This window comes from Phacochoerus africanus, chromosome 1, assembly GCF_016906955.1.
Source record: "Phacochoerus africanus isolate WHEZ1 chromosome 1, ROS_Pafr_v1, whole genome shotgun sequence".
NCBI classification, from domain to species: domain Eukaryota; kingdom Metazoa; phylum Chordata; class Mammalia; order Artiodactyla; family Suidae; genus Phacochoerus; species Phacochoerus africanus.
This window is the reverse complement of record NC_062544.1, coordinates 261,220,587-261,242,387: the sequence shown is the minus strand read 5'-3', so window position 1 is coordinate 261,242,387 and position 21,801 is coordinate 261,220,587. Positions and strand designations below refer to the sequence as shown.

Below are 21,801 nucleotides of genomic sequence, written 5' to 3'. Positions count from 1 at the left end.
GCCTATATATCAAGCACTTCTATTAAAACATTTGTTATAAATACTATCAAGGTGTTAATAGATTTTTTAAAATTATACAGTACGTCCTAATATGTTTTAGAATGCTAAACACCATGGTATTAAAATATATAAAAATCTCATTTAAAAATGTTAAGCATAATTGTGCTCACACTGAAACTTCTAGAAAACTTCATTACTTACTGTCCACTGAGTATTACTTACAGAGATTAACAATTTTAAGAATTCATCTTTTATTTATTCTGAAGTGTTTTGAATAACCCTTTCGTACTGTATACTTCTCAGTGAGATAACCATCCCTACTCTGGTCTTCTGAGAAAAACAAAAAAATCAGTAAACATTTTCCTCTAAGATTGTTCTTGTTACAGCTGATTTTAGGTGCCCACAAGGAGAAATTCATAATTCTCAAGGCAACAATATGAGGAAAATTTTTTTAAATGCTTGCTTCATATTTATGGTATAAAGTCATTTTGACATGCCTGCACAACTGGTTATGGCAGCTTTCAGACATGATTTCTAATAAATTTTTTTTTTTTTTTTTTTGCTCCAGGTTCTTTAGAGAAAGCTTGCCGCTGGGAAGTTGATTTTGGCCAAGTGCCAAAATCATGTGCAAAGGGGCCTCATTAGGGATTCATGGCAGCCTTCAGCACTAACAAAAAATGTGACCCAACAGGCTAAATCAGCGACTAAAATTAAAAAGTAAGAGACAAAGACAACTTACTTAATATTCCTTCCAAAGCAACATTAAACTTTTTTGGTAATTAAACCCTTGTTAGTCTAATGCAGTGTTCCTCTGTTCTCAAATGATTGTACAATTACTCTTTAAAACTTGTCAATTTCCCTTCTAAATACACTTTCTTTCTGTGGCAGTTTACAAAGATTTTGCTATATAATAAAACTCTATATCCACTATAATCAGTGCAACAGCAGAAAACAAAATCGTAAAAATGCCGACCACAGTATTCCCTTAAGATTTAAACAAACAAACAAAAAAATAAGCAAACAAATAGTACCTTTTAAACTTCTACCAAAGTGATCAGGCACACTCCAAACTCCTGTCGCTGGTGATGAATCATTCTCGCTGCCCAACTTTCCCCCCAAAAAAAGTAGATTTGATACGCAGCCTTACCTAGATGTCTTCTGGCTTTTCTGCAGATCAAAAAGTTTCCTGCCTAAGCACACAGATATTCTTTCACAAACCATAAAGGCCCTTTTATGAATCCAGCACTGTAACAGGCTGCCTTCCACACCATGTTGAGAGCCCAGTGCGTCAGTTCTCAAGATAAAATACATGGCTAATACACAATTAGTGGGAGAAGTTGTCTGCTGGAGAATTTATCTTAACGAAAGAAGGAAAAAGAGGAAAAAGCAGCTTTTTTTCTTTCTTTCTTCTTCTTTTTTTTTTTTTTTTTTTTTTCTGGAAAAAGCAAAGAGGGTGCGGTCAGATGTTAGGTTTTGCCTGAGAAAGGCCCTACACTGCACTAGTACCTAAATACTAGCAGAAGCTGCCTGGGAAGAGAGCCAATGGAAGGACTTTGTTTGACCCAGCTGCCAATCTCCCCTGAAGCCGTGCGCCAGACTAAACACTCACACTATTTTAACTCAAATCAGGCTACAGCAGCTGTTTGCTTTCCGGCTCTGAACGCTGCACCCACCATGGCCTGTGTGGTTCACCCAGCGAGCTGTGCTCACTGCCTGGCTAAAATCTGTTCTGGGTTGGGAATTTTTCATTGGAGAGTAAAATTTAACCCTACTCCTAAAGATGATGTTTGTTGTTCGGCATTTGGATCTGGCAATTTGGAATAATTTTATGATCTATTAAAAGAAATGTGATATTTTATACCACGGAGGAGAACTGGAATTTGAAAGTAACAATGATTCATGCATTTTTTTGAAATTCCAACTTCAATTCTTCTGACATATTCAAGTTAACACTAAAACTGCTACACTAAAATATCATATAGCAATAAACGAGGGCCCTACCTAGTACCTCTAAGATCAAAGATGGTACCCATTCAACCCACCCAAACTTCTTCCACCTGACCAAGATGGAAAGCTGGCATCATAGGACTGGAGACTCACATCATTCTGAGAGTTAGTACTTACTGCTTAATGCTCTGGAAAATTCCTCCAGAAGCAACACCTAAGCACACAAGTACTTTGTTTTCCTTATATGAGAAAGTACCCAGTGGTCCAAGTGATCTTTCCTAAATTTCTAAGCATATTTAGCTACCAGGCAGAGTGTGAAAATAATGTCTTAAATGGCAAAAGATGAAAATTTGCCCACTGGTAGCCTAAAGTGAAAAGGACATCAAAAAGAAGTTAGGAGAGGCATGATTTCAGTAATAAAGTGATCTGATATAGTAGGGAGAAGAGATCTGATAATGAAAAGTTATTGCACATAACATAGGAGCCAAACATTATGTACCTGCTGAAAATAAGTCAGGAAGTCATTCAACAAAGGGAAGGGAGAGAGAAGTTGAGTGGACTGTGATAACATAGACTCACTCCTGACCAAATGCCTAATTATGGATAACAGTCATGAGAGAAGATAGCATCTTTTCATTTAAGGATTTTAATTTCTGCTGTTGCTTAGGAGTAGAAGGATGTTTCTCCATTGAGGGCAAGTAGCCAGTAAGACTTGTACTTTTTTTTTTTTTAACATAACTAATTTGGTTCACACCATAGCCAGAAGATGACCAAAAAAGAAATATTTCTAATATACTGTAAAAGCGTCTTCAGGGATTGTTTCAGAAAGTTGTTTCTTTTGCCTTAGCAGAGAGATTACTTTGTTTCTATCGCTGCCCTCCAAATAATACGTCTGTTTACATGTCTTAGAAACTAGAGATCTAAGTTACAAAAAGCGTAATTTTATAACAAAATGTTGTTTTCTCAGATACGAAGTGAAGATGGTTATGGAAAGGTTGAACTATTAGGTTTGATGGGTGCACATAAACTGAAAGATCCAATTCATTAAAAATGCATATCAAGATAATATTGTATAACAGGTGAGTTACTATCTTATTCTGAAAGTAATACACATATCAATCCGAAAGATTCCCATGGGTTCTGGCTTCCTACGTGGCAGAGTTGGAATTCAAATGCTCATGGAACCAAATAAAATGCTGGCAAATGGTTTCTCTTGTGCCTCTTTCTCTCAATTCAAGAAAATATTCAACATGTTTCTCTGAATGGCCTATTACAATCTACCAAGAACATTATCACTCGCAATTATAAAACTACATATACTTCTGCAATGCCTATAAAATGGTAACATTGTTCATCTCAGTAATGCTTCTCCTACACTATATTCCACACTCCTGTCTTCTCTTTAGACACCTGTGCACAAAGCAGTTAGTTCACATCATGAGTGCTACAGGCTGAATTTTTCCCCTCCCTTGAAATTTTATATTGAAGTCCTAATTCTCAGAACCACAGAATGAGACATGATTTGGAAATGTGAATTTTTAAGGAATAATTTAGTTAAATGAGGTTAGTTAGTGTGGGCCCTAATGCAATATGGTTAGTGTCCTTACAAGAAGAGATCAGGACACAGATATACACAGAGAGATGGTTATATGAAGACATAGGAAGAAGTCCACCTACAGCCAAGGAAAAAGATCCAGAAGAAACCAATCCTGTAGGTGCCCTGATCTTGGACTTGCAGCTGGCAGAATTATGAGGAATAAATTTCTGTGTTTTAAGTTATCCCATGTTATATTATTTTTATAGCTGCCTGAGAAAACTAATACAATATCTAAACAGAAAGGAGTGAAAAATCATCTTATTGTTGATTACAATTTGTTTTTATACTCAGGTGTTTGATTTTATCCAACAGAACATGTAATTTATGAAGGAAGTATATACATATTCACATTTTCCAGAAACTGGAAAACTACGCATGGGCCAGAGTTTTGGAACATCATGTATAAAAGCCACACATCGTGTTAGGAATGAAGGAAAAGATAACACAGTTGTCTCTCATCCATCATACTTCTCATTTTCATATTTTGATCAGGAATACCATGTTTAAGCCATTGTCTGGTACAAAATACAATGCTATGTTCACTATCAATAAGCAATCTTTGAAAAGAATTATGGAATAAATAGGTGCTTCACTTTTCCTTGAGGACAATAAAAAATGGAATGTAAACTTTTGATTTTGTAAGATAGTTTTGATCCATGACAATTTACAGTCAAGGCCTGGCACTAGATAAAAATTTCTTATCAAAAGTTGGAAACATAAAAAGTTAGTCTTTGTAAGGGAAGAGTTTGAATAAATTTTACCTGGGAAAAGACTCTAAAGGAAGAAGGAAAAGAAATGTGAGTGCCTTGTAAGAAAGTCTGGTTAAAGGTAAAGTAATTGAGACTGAAAATAATAAAAAATAAAACAAGTCAGAGTTCCTGTTGTGGCTCAGTGGCAACAAGCCTGACTAGTATCCTTGAGGATGCAGGTTCAATCCCTGGCCTCACTCAGTGGGTTAAGGATTCTGCATTGCCAGATCACAGATGCAGCTCGGATCCAGTATTGCTGTGGCTGTGGTATAGGCCAGCAGCTATAGCTATGTTTTGACCCCTAGCTTGGGAACTTCCATATGCTACAGGCAAGGCCCTAAAAAGCTAAATTAAGTAATTAAGTAAAAAAATAAAAGTCAAGGGGTTAATCAGAATATCCCAAAGGGAGGCCATATTTGCCCAGATAGTTAAGTGTGGACACTCTATTTACATAAAATTGGAAGCAGCAAGATAATGATGTAAAATGGATTAGATTGGAATGGAAGGAATACCTTTGCTGTTGTGAATTCTAAGATGGGCCCTGGTGTACACTTGTATACTACTTCCCTAGAAGTTGGGCAGAACCTGTGAATATGATGGTTTAGTTGCTCTGTAGATTAAATTATCAATCTCTACATAAGAATCTGTGAGCTCTCCATGTAGAATTAGTAGAGGGAGAAAGAAGCCAACAGCAAACTAATATACTTGACGAGAAGAGGGAAGGAAAAGATGATTGAAGGTACCACTGCAATGAGATATTGTTTGACTCACCAGCTGACATGTGCATGTAAATTTCCATTCATCTTTGAATTCACCCATCCTCTCAAAAATTCCATTTAAGGCTGACTTTGTGGGGGACACTGGGCTAAGTGTAATGTGGGATAAAAAAAACACAGCCCCTGTGTTCAGATAGTCTGGTCAGCAAACTGAAAGCCAGACAGTCAATTCTGAAGAAAATGGCACTGTGTTAAACGCTTCAGAGTGCTGAGGCCTTAGGTAATGCCCTGTGGGTTTGTAAATGTGATAGAATGTTATGAAAATATTGATAATTATCACATATTCAAGTACTTAAAATATTGTAATGTGAAAATGATGTTTTTTTTGGTCACCTTACAGCTTCATGGTGTCATTCATTGTATTTAGGTGCCTGAAGACATCCTTATCTGTGTGAAATTATGATAGTTTCTCTTATCTTTTTGAGTAAGCATTTTCATTATTCCCCATGCTAGTTGAGACAAAAAAGACCACATATCTTTTGCAATGCTAACACTAAAAAATAAAATCCAATTCATTATCATTTTACACAAAAGCCCATTATTACTCCAAAGTAAATTGCAAACCATACTACAATGGCTTTCACTTTAAGCAAGATATACTAATAATAACACAGTCCTTTGAAAACCCGTTTGCTAATGAGAATACCCATAAAACTTTGAGAAACAATGTCAAATAAATGATAAATATAAATTGAATGTGATCAGGGAATGGAATGACTTAAGTTATACTAAGGAAAATTATCTTAAATGACTAAGAAAATATTTCCATGAAAATCATATGCAAAGATTAAAGATAAAATATAATACAAAATACAACTGTCAAAACAGAGAAAAAAGCATCTAAGTTTTTACTTGGGGTAACAAATGAAGATGCATACAGACACTTAAGTACATATACAAACAAACAAAAATAAAGGAAAGACAATGACCTATTCTTATTAATCTGACTTCACATTCCCACTGTAGTTTCTTTCTTTCTTTCTCTCTTTTTTTTTTCTTGTCTTTTTAGGGCTGCACCTATGGCATATGGAAGTTCCCAGGTTAGGCGTCGAATTGGAGCTGTAGCTGCTGGCCTATGCCACAGCCACAGCAGCAAGGGAGGGATCCAATCCATGTGATCGAATGTTATGTGGTATAGACCTATACCACAACTCAGCGCAATGCCAAATCCTTAACCCATTGAGAAAGTCCAGGGATTGAACCCATGTCCTCATGGATACTAGTTGGATTTGTTACCGTTGAGCCAAGACAGGAACTCCCATACTGCAGGTTTTTTTATTTAAGCCACTTCTGGGATTCCCTTTTGCCTCGGTCAGTAAAGGGTTCAGTGTTATAGCTGCTGTTGCTCTGTTACTGCAGAGGCACAGGTTGGATCCCTGGCCTGGAAACTTCTGCATGCCATGGGTGCAACAAAAAATAAAATTAAAAAAAAAAGAAAAAATAAACCCATTTCCTGCTTCAGTCCATTTTCTAAAACTATCATTGTGACTTTTGAGGCAATCTCTGTAGGCATTTTCATATTTAATCAAGTACATTTTACTGTTTCCAAAGAATTAAGAACAATCTAAATACAAGAAGAAATAACATGAATAGTCCTATATCTATAAATAAATTGAATTAATAATTAATAACCTTTTTCCAAAGGAATTACCAAACCCAATGGTTTCACAAGTGATTTCTGTGAAATATTAAAGGAAGAAATAATATTAATTCACCACAATCTCTTTCAAAAAATAAATAAATAAAAGCAGAGGAACATTACTTAACTCATTCAATGAGCCTAGCATTATTCACATGCTAAAACTAGATACCAGAAAAAAAAAAAAAAATCACAAGACTTGTATCTCTCATGAACATCGACACAAAAGAACTCACCAAAATCTTAACAAGTCAAATTCAACCATGTATAAAAATAATTACCCACTACATCTAAGTGGTATTATTCCAGGTATGCAAGACTGGTTCAACATCTGAAAAAATCAAGCTATATAACCCACCTTATCAACAGACCAAAGGTGGGAAAGCATATGATCATATTGACACAGAAGATACAACGCAACACTCCACTATGATAAAAATACTTAGCGAACTAGGAGTAGAGGGGAACTTCTCCAAATCAGTAAAGAACATCTACAAAATCCTTCAGCCACCATAGTCGGTAATGAGTATCTAGATGTTTTCTCCCTAAGACCAGGAACAAGGTAAGGATGTTCCCTGTCACCACTCCTGTTCAACTTCACACAGGAAGTCCTAGCTGGTGCCGTAAGAAAAGAATTGGAAATAAAATGGTAAACACTGGAAACGAATAGATCTGTCTCTATTTATAGATAAGATTGTCTTTATTGAAAAATTCCAAAGAATTTTTGTTTGTTTGTCTTTGCTTTTTGGTAGAAAGCAACTACAGCAAGTTTTTGGGATGTAAGGTTAATGTACAAAAGCCAGTTGCCAGTTAGCAGATGAATAAGTTTTGGGGTTCTGAGGTACAGCATTGTGATTATAGTTAATGGTACTGTATGGTACACAGAAAAATTGCAATAGTAAACATTCTCAGCACAAAAACAAAACGATAATTATTTGATGTGATGGAGTGTTAACTAACACTACAATAGTAATCAAATTGCAATATGCAAATACATCAAAGAAACATGTACACCTTAAATTTACACAATGTTATATGTCAATTATATCCAACAAAGCTAGTAAAAAATATATTTTAAAAAAATTTAAAGCCAATTGCTTTCCTCTTTATCAGCAATAAATATTAGAATTTGAAATTTTAAAAATACCACCTATAGGCATTCCTGTTGTGGTGCAGTGGGAACAAATCTGACTAGCATCCATGAGGATGAGGGTTTGATCCCTGACCTCTCTCAGTGGGTTGGGGATCCAGTGTTGCTGTGAGCTGTGGCACAGGTCACCGATGAGGCTCAGATCCCAAGTTGCTGTGGCTGTGGTGTAGGCTGACAGCTACAGCTCCAATTCAACCCTAGCCTGGGAGATTCCATATACCGTGGGTGCAGCCCTTAAATGCAAAAAAGAATCCATATTAGTATCAAAAATTAAATACTTAGGTATAAATCTAACAAAATATGTATAAAAACCTATATGTGGAAAGCTACAAATTGCTGATGAAAAAAAGTCAATGTAAATATATATGTATGTTTTTGTCCTGTTAGTGGAAAGGGCTCAGGATGCAACGCCTCCAGAACAAATAAGCATTATCTGTCACCCAGATCTTGGTTTCTAATACCATTATCCAGTATAAGGAACTAGGGCTCCTTGGAGAATTGCCTGATTCTAGGACTCCACAGGAAATTAGCGAAATGTGCCTGAAGCCTCTTTTAGTGTCAAAAAGTAAATGCCAAAAAATAAAAATTAAACAATGATGAAGATACACTAAAGGGATACAGGAGACAACTGAAAGAGGTCACAGAGGCCAAAGCTGAAATAATTTGAACCACAAAGTAAACAAAGTAGTACTGGATTACAACCCAAAGTACAAAATAAATGTCCGTGAATACATACTGATATAAATTAGTAAATGTATGTTCTATACTTAAGGAGGTGGAGTGTACCTGCCCACTCTTTAAATGGAGGTTGACTTCTTTCCAAAGAGGGCAATATTGAAAAAGATAGAGTAAAACAGTAAGTTCACAGTGGAGAAAACTGACAAACACTTCTGTAAGCCAAGTGATTAAGATGAACATCAACAGTGATGTTATTTTAATGACATTCAATTTTGACATAACATGAAGAAAATGGCAGTTTACCTTTGTGGTCTCCTTCCCAAAATGTATTACTCCAGTCTAAGCCTAAGAAGAACATCAGACAAATCCCATTTGAGAGATATTCTATGGGATAACTGATTAATAAAGCTCAAAATTGTCAAGGTCATTAGAAACAGGGAAAGTCTGAGAAATTGTCACAACCAAAAATAGCCTAAGGAGACATGGCTATTAACGTAAGTGGGTATCCTGAATGAGATCCTGGATCAACAACCAAAAAAGGGGGCATTAGGAAAAACCTAGGGAAGTCTGAGTAAAGTATGGACTTCAGTTTGTAATAATGTATCAATTGTGTTTATCCAATTGTGACAAATATATCAGACTACTGTAAAGAGGAACTATGCGGAGGGTACAAAGGAAATCTTTATATCATCTTTGCAATAATTTTGTGGATAGGAGTTCCTGTCATGGCTCAGTGGTTAACGAATCCGACTAGAACCATGAGGTTGCAGGTTCGATCCCTGGCCTCGCGCAGTGGGTTAAAGATCCGGCATTGCTGTGAGCTGTGTGTGGTGTAGGTTGCAGACGTGGCTCAGATCCCCTGTTGCTGTGGCTCTGGCGTAGGCTGGCGGCTACAGCTCCGATTGGACCCCTAGCCTGGGAACCTCCGTATGCCATGGGAGTGGCCCAAGAATGGCAAAAAGACAAAAAAAATAATAATAATAATTTTGCGATATGAAATTGTTCTGAAACTAAATGTTTATTAAAATGCATACCAGAAAAAAATATTTTAAATAGGAAAAAAATGATTAAACACCTCTAAGGACATTACCCAATATTTTTTTAGGTGTGTAAGCAATGTCCAGAAACCAATTTGTAAGGAATATGAATTAAAGTAATAAAACTACTCCTTTGGTTTCTGTGACATGGGCTTTCCCAATATTTTTTTTTCTTCTCATATATCTAATTTTGTTTTTAACTGTTTAAACATGTTACTCAAGATTCCCTCCTTGGCTACTTTTTTTCTTTTCTTGCTCTACTCAGACATCAAGTCAACTTTCACAAATAAGTTGATAACCTCCAAATCTTCAGCACAGAGCTCCTGATCCCATTTTCTACATGCCCACAGGTGTCCTACCTCTATTCTAAATCACATTTATTATTTTCCTTCTCACCTGCTCCTACTCTGTTTAACAGCCAGTCATTCTTACACGGCCAGATGACTGAAAACAGAAGAGATCTCAGGATATTTCAACAATTCCTTGGTAAACACTGGGATAGGTGGAAAAACATGGAATACAAAAACATAATTGAAGAAAAATCTTCTCAACAATAACTACAACTGAAAGAAACTTTAGTGATCAGATCGAAAAGATTTATTTTGTCCTAGGAAAGCAGAAGGAAGGAAAGAAGGAAGGAAGGAAGAAAGGAAGGAAGGAAGGGAAAGGAAAAGAAAGAAGGAAGGAATGAAGGAGGAAAGAAAGAAAAACATGAAAGAGCAATTGATCAACAGAAATCATTAAAACTAAAATTCATGAACAATTAATGTTCCTGAAGTGTTAAAACAAATTTTAAGAAAAATCAAAGATATTAAAGATAGAACAGAACTTTTTCAGGCCTAATGCTAAATTAAAGAATTCACCACGTGCTTGGCAAAATTAATGGCGGTAGATACAGACCTATATTAGTCTAGCAAATAAAATTTTAACTACAATTTCAAAGGATAAATCTTACCACTATCAAAACCAAAAAGAAAAAAAGTGTATGTGTTTATCCACAGAGGAATAAAAATGTTCTGTCAACATTTTTTCTTTACAAAATGAAAAATTAACATTATCTACATACATTGGGGTATATTAGCTTTTGAATAAGAGGATTTAGGTCTAACCATAGAAATCAGAGGTGACTAACATTGCCTCAATCCAATAGAATTAGGAGAAAACAGACATAAGCCAATCAATACATTGCATTCCTCCAACCACAGATAATGGTTCAGAGTGGTCTGTATCATATGACCATAACTGATCTAGTCTCTCATGTAAAAAGAAAGCATGTATAACCAGGAGTCATCTTTTTATAAACTATAACAAACCCAAGCTTTGGGGATAAAACTGACATCACAGAAGACAGAGGGGAGGGAGAAGATAACCAGCACCTTGATGATACAATTAAAATAAAGATTTCACCTTACCCTATTTATGTTGGTTTACAGTTATGTGAGCCAGTAAATTTCCTTATTGTTTAAGCCATTTAGAGTTTATTTTTCTTTAATATAACATGGAAAGTATCACAACGTATATAGGCTAGCCAAATTTCATTCCATGTGTAAAGGCAACAGAGACATATTAAATGATCAAAAAAAAGATTATATTATTCTTAAGAAAATTGCCTAAGACATGCAGGCTGATTAACAGGTGAATTGAAACTAAGTGTCCATCAATGGATGAATGGATAAAGAAATATATATATACATATATATGTATATATATAATACATAATGGAATACTAAGCAGACTTAAAAGGAAGGAATATCTGCCATTTGTGACAGCATGCACAAATCTGGAGGACATTATTCTAAGTGAAATAAGCCAGACACAGAAAGACAAATATTATGTGATCTCACTTATATATGGAATCTAAAAATGTTAAACTAAGAAAAACAGAGTAGAATAGTGGTTGCCAAGGACTGAGGAGGTAGAAGAAATGGGGAGATTTTTTTTTTTTTTCTTTTCCAGCTACACCTACTGCATATGGAAGTTCCCCAGCCAGGGAACAAATCTGAGCCAAAATTACAACCTATGCCACAGCTGCAGCAACACTGGATCTTAACCTGCTATATAGCACATCAGGAACTCCAAGAAAGGGTGATGTTGGTGAAAGGGTACAAACTTTCAGTAATAACATGAATAAGCTCTCGACAGCTAATGTATAGCATGGTAACTATCACCAATGTTAATGAACTGCATATCTGAAATTTTCTAGGAGAGTAAATCTTAAGTGTTCTCATCACACACACACACACACACACACACACACACAGCTAACCATGGAAGGTGATGGATGTGCCAATTAGCTTGACTTGTAGTCACTACCCAAGTATATTTATATCAAAACATAAAGGAATAAACATCTGGTTTATTCCTTTGAGTTTTTGGTAGGTTGAATTGTGTTCCCCACAAAGATACACTCAGGTCCTAACCCCTGATACTTGTGAATGTGAACTTAGATGGAAACAGGGCCATTACAGATGTCATTAGTCATGATCAATTCATACTGGCGTAGGGTGGGTCCTTAATCCAGTATGACTAGTGGCTTTGTGAGGAGAAGAGTCTTAGAAACCAAGGGATGACAACCTTATAAAGACTCACATTCACAAGGACAACAGCACTGTGCAGTGGAGGCTGATACTGGAGTGGTGCCGCTACTAACTAAGAGCCACCAAGGATTTCTGGCAATGACTGGAAGAACGGAAAGGCTTGGAACAGAGCTTTCAGAGGGAAATGGTCTGCTGACACCTTGATTTTGAACTTCTAGCCTCCCAAACCATGAGAGAATACATTTCGGAGGTTTAAAGCCACCCGGATTGTAGTACTTTGTTATGACAGGCTAGAAAACTAATACACGTTTCTTTATCTTGAACACAATCACCCCACTTTCTTTCTAAAGCACCTGCTTCGGGTTCATGGGACTTTAACTTCTTAAATGTTTACAGTTAGTACAGTTTTTTGGCACTGAAAAGAGTTGTCATGGTAATAATAACCGAATTCGATACCCTAACATACTTTTATATATATACATATATGTGTGTCTTCTAATAATAACTTTTTCGTTCAAACTTGAAGAGATAAAATTTATTGAAATGGAATGTAGGTCTCTCAGGAAACAGACATTGATGGCAAACAGACTTGTGCTTTCATCTGGCCAGACCTTTCACCAGAGCATTTCCCACACCGTGAGACAGATTACATTCCCAATGTATGCCCTTCAGAAGAAATCTAAAATGCTCAAAAATGGGAGTGCAAAGTCTGCTCCAGTTCTGATATATCTAGTCTACCCTTCACAAGGCCCACATGAAACGTAACATATGGAATGCTGATGGGTTTTAGGGTTAAAATCTCAAGCCTGCTAAAAACATGATGAATGTTACATTAGCCTTTTGGAGGAAAGATCTAAAATATAATCCATTTCAGTTTATAAGCAAAACCAGTGGACATGAAAACTCAACAGATATGTGGGTATAAACCCATAACCTTCAACCATCCCCTCAGAGAAAGATGGTACTTCTAAATCTCACATATTATATCACTGTGATTAAAGGTAAGGAGAGAAGATATCAAGAAGGGCCACCAGGGACCTTAGCGGTCTGTCTTGGGAAACTTCTCATCTCTTGGTAAACTCAGAATCAGCCCTCAGGCACCCAGCACCCTCCGGCCACCCTAGGCTCCCCTCAGCCACTGCGTACCTGCACCCACCCCCCTCCTGGGGCAGCTGTTCTGTGGTTCAAAATCAAACTTCCTGTCAGTTCCAGTGTTCAATCAAAACTCCATTTTCCTCAGCCTGCCTGATTCTGGCAGGCTTTATGCAAAATCTTAATTTGATAATCTGATTAAATTAATTCAAAGTAAATTCTAAATGGCTAATAGCCTAAATTTCTGAGAGAAGCTGAGTTCTTGACAATCTAATTTGTAGAATATATAAAAAAGATGTAACGAGCTAAAAACTTTTTTTTTTGTCTTTTTAGGGCTGAACCTGTGGCATATGGAGTTTCCCAAACTAGAGGTCCAATTAGAATTGCAGCCACCAGCTATGCCACAGCAACTTGGGATCCAAGCCAAGTTGAGTCTGAGACCCACACCACAGCTCAGAGCAACACCAGATCCTCAATCCACTGAGCAAGGCCAGGGGTTGAACCTGCATCCTCGTGGATACTAGTCGGGTTCATTAACCACTGAGCCAAGACAGAACTCTTTTCTGAATGCCCATTGTTTATACTCAAATGTCTTTCATTGCTTGCCTTCCTTCCTTCCTTCCTGCATTTCCATCCTACATTTCCTTCCTTTCATGCTATCTCTCTGCCTCCTCTCTCTTCCCCCCACCAACCTCTTTCCCTCTCTCTCTCATTACTGTCTCAGTCATGTGGCACTCCCTTTTTGCATGGTTACTTATGGAATTGGCATCTAGATAGGAATTAACTAAGGCAATCGCTGTCTTTCCCAAGGCAAATGAAACTTCCTCATTCACCAATGTTAGCAATATCTATACTCTTAGTACATCCTTCTGCAGGTGGGTGAATTTTTTAAATCTATAATTAGGAAAAAACCTTACTGAACTAAGATTTAAGTTGATATTTTTCCACTTTAATAATCCGTCCCCCGGGGGGTGGGGGAAGTATACATGTAAGAATAACTTGATCCCCATGCTGTATAGCAGGAAAAAAAATCTGTCACCTATTTAAGATGTGTCTAGTGCATTTGGAAGCATCACAATGAGTCTACAGCCATATCACCCTGAATGCACATGATTTCATCACTTCTGGAAGGATCACAATGAGCTACTTTTACTATTATTATTATTCCAATACTTAACCCGTCATAAAGAGCTACTATTTATCAGAATGTCTTCCCCAGAAATGATAGCATTTTATAAGTACTTGCTGATAATTGCAATAGGCTATCAATGCAAGCACATCCATATATAGCATAAATATTATTACTAATTACACCTTTTAAATATTCACTAATAAGATACACTCTGGTTTATATTTTTCTCTCAACAATCAGAATAATTTATATTTATTTCATGCTCTTCTGTGCCAGATGCTATTCTGAGCACTTTGCATACAGTTATTCATTTAACTTTCAAAACAATGTTATGGATTGGGTACTTTTTTTTTTTTTGTACTCACTTTTAACAGAAGTAGAAAACTAAGGCTTGCGATGTTTAAGGAACTTTTCCAAAATAACATAGTAGGTAAACTGTATTTAAAACCAATGCATGAGTACCATCTACTCCACCAAGAATATATACAAATGCATATTTCTTATACTAAAAAGGTAAGTTACATATGAATATTGATTCTATTTCAAGCTCAGTCCCCAGTAGAAAGTATAGGGCCAATAAGTGGGATTTAGACCATGTTGAAAGATTGCCTTGCATGGAAAACAAATCAATTTCTGAGAGTATTTTAGTTTAGCTTAACTTGAAAGAAGGCTGGTGAATGAGACACAGTAACCAAGATGAACAATAAGTAGTGTTACTTCCAGATCACTTCCTCTAAGGGGTGGTTCAGAGTCCTGCTAGGGACATTCAAGTCAGGCTTTGATAAGTTCATAAACGACACTTTGGTGGCAAAATTGTGAACGGACTAGGTACAGATTGATGGGAAGGAATGTCTCTAGGACTCTAATGGGCAGGTAAAAGAACAAAAGGGGTCACCCTTATTGCTGTGAAATAGGAAGAGAAAAATACAACATAGATTCTTAACAGAATAAAGCTTTATATAATCTAAGAATATACCACAAACCCAATATTATTTCATTTATTTCTGTTGAAAAACTTACTTGAGACATTCCAGTAAATATTGCTATAGAGAACGCCGCCAAATAGCAGGCCACACAAAACAAACATTTGAACAACTATTCAATAAATATCATACCTGACTGTTTTAAATCATAAAAATAACACTTTCTTGAGGTTAAAAAAATCTAGTATTACAGAAGTATGTAAAGCATAAAACAAGATGGCCTCTTTCCTTTCTTAGTCATTCGTTTTCCCTGATATAATTACTAACGTGTGTGTTTTCAAGACATTTTCACTGCATGAACATTATGCAGACTTGTTTTTGTAAAACAAATGGACTAAAATTATATTTCTGTATATACATATGTGTGCTAAAAATGATTAATACAGATTTATTTTTTCCTGTGAGAAAAGAGATCCTACCATATATATTACACTAGATTTTGATTTATTTAACTTTTTCCCCAAAATACGTTATGGAAAACCTCCCAAGTCAGTACCACTACAGTTTTTTTTAAGTTAGTTACCTAATGTTCCATAGCATGGTGTCTCGTAAGTCATTTAACTATTCCATTATGTTTCGTCTCTTTCTCAAGGAGGTTTTCGCACATCCACACACACACACGCGAGTGCACACACACACACGCGCATGTACACACACACACACACATATATGGTATTTAGGGGCCTAGGTTCCAACTCATTACCACTTCTGTTTAATTTTCCTAGAAATTCAAGCTATGTCTAGTGTGTTTATTCATGGCAAGGCTGTATATTTTTTCTCTATTATCTGGAAGAAATAAGATACTGAGGACCTGGAAAAAATACATTATCCAATTCTCATACATTTCACACTGTATATTTTGGGGGGTAAGAAAGTAGAGCTGAAGCCAAATGACTGAATTTAAAATACCCTGTAGACCCTAGTTAAGTATGTAAAAGTTTAATAAACTCAAATTTCCAGTTACTCTGGCCAAAAGTTTATGTTCAAGAAATATTAACTGACCATCTTTAAAGTAAATCCTAAATGCTGGGATGGGTGGTTAGGCAAAGCATTCCACTGAGGATTCTAAGGAAAACTCACTGCAGGAAACAGTGTGAGTGGGGTCATTGATGCAACAGCAGATATATTTTCATCTCTTTTCGCTTATCCCCCTTGGCACTAAAGAGACCCCTGTGTACAGAGAAATTCTGCAGCTGGGCAGAAGAGACAAGCATCTGGCTGAGAAATAACATCATAACTCAGAGCAACTTTTGGCTTTCCACATTGATCTTATCAAATTTCAACTTTTTCTTCTGGAAAATTGATTCACTAAGAGAAGAAAAACTTGCAAAAAAATACTTCTGGTGCAATGACTATAGCTCTTAGGCTTTAGATATCTTCTAGGGGGAAAACACATTCACCATCAAAAGGGGATGCACATGAGCTGGCATGGGAATCCTTCTCAGGCTCATTAGAAACCAGGATAACCTCTCCTTTCCCTCACCACCAAAATTATCAAAATATCTGGGCTATGCCTTTAAAATTCATATATTTAATGAAAAATAGAAAAGTAGTTATTCAGTTGATATGGACACAGGCTAACTGAGAATCTGGTAATAGTAATCAGCAAAAATAAAATAAGTCTCTGGAACACCAAAGAATTAATATCTTTATGAGTAAATGGAGATGGGAGGAAATGTCCACATGATCAGGGATAGAGATATTATGCAGAAGGCAGAGCAAATACTTTACAGAGTTTCCAACTAAGGTAAACAAAAATTATGACCAGGTCAGAATTAATTTTTCTATTTATAGCTGTGATCAAAAACAAACAAAAATCGGAGTTCCCATCGTAGCTCAATGGTTAAAAAATCTGACTAGGAAACATGAGGTTGTGGGTTCAATCCCTGGCATTGCTCAGTGGGTTAAGGATCCGACGTTGCCGTGAGCTGTGGTGTAGGTTGCAGGCGCGGCTCAGATCCCGCGTTGCTGTGTCTCTGGCGTAGGCCGGTGGCTACAGCTCTGATTCGACTCCTAGCCTGGGAACCTCCATATGCCATGGGAGTAGCCCTAGAAAAAGGCAAAAAGACAAAAAAAAAAAACCAACCCTGGAAGCAACAGGGATCAATATTCATACAACAGGTTCCAATATTGGCAGAATACATAAGAAATAATAGGTATCTTTTAAAAATGTACACTTAGTCATGGAATAACTAGAAGTCTATGTAAGGGTGTGTAAAATGACTATAAAATAAACATGAATGGAGTTTTATATATTTTTTATTTTCAATAATAACGGTTCTAATTTTTTCAGGTATTAGGGAATGACGAAAGGAAAAGTACCAAAAAAAAAAAACTATTTTGAAAAATTTTTATTCCCCTAAAAACATTTATAATTAAAAAAGAGTCACAAGGGTGCAAATTTCACAGCCAATACCACCTGAAATATTAATAAAAATGTATATATAAAACCCCCACACATCCTTCAAAATTTTTCACTTTAATCACATCTGTTTTTAATTAATAGAGCCATGCTAGATAAAAGCTCTTGTCATCAAGATCATTTAAAAATTGATAAAACCATTGATCATCTCCATAGTAAAAAAGAATATACGCACAATACACAGCATGTAATTTCAGAAGGACTACTAATAATCTTACATAAAGCTTATTTCTTTGATCCCAACTTGATAAGTTCTCATCAAAAAGAATACCCCCAACTAAATAAAATGGTATCTACTAATTCTTTCTGAAACTTGACTGGTAGGAAAAATCTAGGTAATGCCACCATGTCATCATAAACATATAACATTTTCTTTGGCACTGGATGGGGTGGGATGGTGGGGATGGACTGAGTATAGAGACACCAGTATGTACTTGTGCCCCAGAAATGACTCTGGAACTCTCTCCCTTTATCTTTCCTTTGCTCTTTCAAGTCTCAATAACTCATCCACTGAGAAGCCCTACAGAGAGTCTTCTGGATGGGATAATAGAAAAGGACCCTTATTCAGTCCAGAAAACACAACAAGAAAAGAGAACAACCCAAAACACTAGAGAGTTTTATAAACTTAGTAAAACTAAATTGCTTTTGTAGACTAATTGTTAAAAAAGCCTTTTAAGCATCAAGATATATTTATTTAACTGTTGCATATCAATGTTGAAAGGTCTGAATAACAAGTATAACTGCATTTTAAGAAATTGAAGTCTTTGCTTGCTCTTTGATAAACCAGTATCATGATCCTAAATGCCCATCTTAAGAAGTTCCATGGTTGGAGGAGCACAGATATGTGAGTCCCAATCATATAAGCAATCTTGAATTGTCTCCGATTAAAAATCATAGTTACACGGTTCACCAGTAAGGTATACATACAGTAAAGATATGAAATCATCCACACACAATTATGCCACCAAAATCAGAAATCGTGAGAAGAGGAGGGTACAAATGCAGGACACTGGAGATGCACTTGCAATTAAGAGACCAACAACTTAAAACAAATTCATATATATATAGACTCTCATATCAAAACATCAGGATAACTGCAAACCAAAAATCTACAATTGATACACAAACAAATAAGAAAACTCAACTCAAATACAACACTAAAGATAGTCATCACACTACAAGAGGAGAGAACAAGAGAAGAAGGGAAGAAAAAAGAGCAACAAAAACAAATCCAAAGCAATTAATAAAATGGCAATAAGAACATACATATCAATAATTACCTTAAATGTTAATGGACTAAATGCTCCAACCAAAAGGCATAGACTCGCTGAATGGATACAAAAACAAGACCCATATATATGCTGTCTTCAAGAGACCCACTTCACTTCTATGGACACATACAAATTGAAAGTGAGAGGATGGAAGAACATATTTCATGCAAACAGGAATCAAAAGAAACCTGGAGAAGCAGTACTCATATCAGACAAAATAGACCTTAAAATGAAGAATATGTTAAGAGACAAGGAAGGTCACTACATAATGATCAAAGGATTGGTCCAAGAAGATACAACAATTTTAAATATCTACACACCCAAAATAGGATCATCACAACTGCTAGCAAACTGCTAACAACCTTAAAAGGACAAATTGACAATAACACAATCATAGTGGGGGACTTTAACACCCCACTTACAGCAATGGACAGATCATCCAGAGAGAAAATCAATAAAGAAACACAGGCCCTGAATGATGCATTAAACCGGATGGACTTAATAGATATTTATAGGACATTCCATCCAAAAGCAGCAGAATACACATTTGTCTCAAGTGCACATGAAACATTCTCTAAGATTGATCACATCCTGGGCCACAAATCAAGCCTTGGTAACTTTAGGAAAATTGAAATCATATCAAGCATCTTTTCTGACAACAACGCTATATGACTGGACATCAACAACAAGAAAAAAACTGTAAAAACTACAAACAGGTGGAGACTAAACAACATGTTGCTAAACAACCAATGGATCACTGAAGAAATCAAAGAGGAAATTAAAAAATACCTAGGAGCATATAACAACAAAGATATGACACTCTAAAACCTATGGGATGCGGCAAAAGCCATTCTAAGAGGAAAGGTTATAGTAATACAAGCCTACCTCAGGATACAAGAAAAAAGCTCAAATAAACAAGCTCACTTTACATATAAAGCAGCTAGAGAGAGAAGAACAGACAAGACCTAAAGTTAGTAGAAGGAAAGAAATCATAAAGATCAGAGCAGAAATCAATGAAATAGAAATGAAGAAAACCATAGAAAAGATCAATGAAACGAAAAGCTGGTTCTTTGAAAAGATCAACAAAATTGATAAACCCTTAGCCAGACTTCTCAAGAAAAAAAAGAGAGAGGATTCAAATCGATAAAATTAGAAATGAAAAAGGAGAAGTAACAATGGACATCACAGAAATACAAAGGATCATAAGAGACTACTATATGCAACTATACACCAATAAAACAGAAAACCTAGAAGAAACAGACAAATTCTTAGAAAAGTACAATCTTCCAAGACTAAACCAAGATGAAATAGAAAAGATGAATGGACCAATCACAAGTACTGAAATCGAAACTGTGATTAAAAAACTTCCAACAAACAAAAGTCCAGGACCAGATGGCTTCACAGGCAAATTCTATCAAACATTTAGAGAAGAGATAACACCTCTCCCTCTGAAACTATTTCAAAAGATCTCAGAGGAAGGGACACTCTCAAACTCATTCTATGAGGCCACCATCACCCCGATACCAAAACCAGACAAAGATATCACAAAAAAAGAAAACTACAGGCCAATTTCACTGATGAACACATATGCAAAAATCCTCAGAAAATACTAGCAAACCACATCCAACAATACATTAAAAGGATTGTACATCATGATCAAGGGGGATTCATCCCAGGGATGCAAGGATTCTTCAATATCCACAAATCAAACAGTGTGATACACCACATTAACAAACTGGAGAATAAAAATCATATGATCCTCTCAATAGATGCAGAAAAAGCTTCTGAGAAAATCCAACACCCATTTCTGATAAAAACCCTTCAGAAAGTGGGCATAGAGGGAACCTACCTCAACATAATAAAGGCCATATATGACAAACCCACAGCTAACATCATTCTCAATGGTGAAAAGCTGAAAGAATTCCTGCTGAGATCAGGAAAAAGACAAGGATGTCCATTCTTGCCACTACTCTTCAGCATAGTTTTGGAAGTCCTAGCCACAGCAATCAGAGAAGTAAAAGAACTAAAAGGAATCCAAATTGGAAAAGAAGAAGTAAAACTATCACTATTTGCAGATGACGTGATACTATACCTAGAGAATCCTAAAGACCCTACCAGAAAACTGTTAGAGCTCATCCAAGAATTTAGCAAAGTTGCAGGATACAAAATTAATACACAGAAATTGATGGCATTTCTATACACTAACAATGAAAGATCAGAAAGAGAAATTAGGGAAGCAATCCCATTTACCATCACATCCAAAAGAATAAAATACCTAGGAGTAAACCTACCTAAAGAGACAAAAGACCTGTATTCTGAAAACTATAAGACACTGATGAAAGAAATCAAAGATGACACAAATAGATGGAAAGACATACCATGTTCTTGGACTGGAAGAGTCAATATCATCAGAATGACTATACTACCCAAGGCAATCGACATATTCAACGCAATCCCTATCTAACTACCAAGGACAGTTTTCACAGAACTCGAACAAAATATTTTGAAATTTGTCTGGAAACACAAAAGACCCAGAATAGCCAAAGATATCCTGAAAAAGAAAAAGGGAGCTGGAGGCATCAGGCTCCCTGACTTCAGACTATACTACAAAGCAACAGTCGTCAAAACTGCATGGTACTGGCACAAAGACAGAAATATAGATCAGTGGAACAGGATAGAAAGCCCAGAATTCAACCCACATACCTACAGCCAACTAATCTATGACAAAGGAGGCAAGAATATACAATGGAGAAAAGACAGCCCCTTCAATACATGGTGCTGGGACAACTGG

General features: G+C 36.1%; 1 long non-coding RNA gene across 2 annotated transcripts in view; it reads right to left on the bottom strand.

Moving 5' to 3' along the window:
• Positions 1–21,801, bottom strand: part of LOC125135060 (uncharacterized) — a 294,915-nt gene that overhangs the window by 205,922 nt on the left and 67,192 nt on the right. Inside the window, exon 1 of one of the 2 annotated variants that reach the window (XR_007136896.1) lies at positions 1,148–2,659. The exons of the other annotated variant lie outside the window; for it this stretch is intronic. This is a non-coding gene — a long non-coding RNA (uncharacterized LOC125135060). Of the gene's footprint in view, positions 1–1,147; positions 2,660–21,801 lie in introns of those variants that run through there. 2 annotated transcript variants of the gene reach the window in all.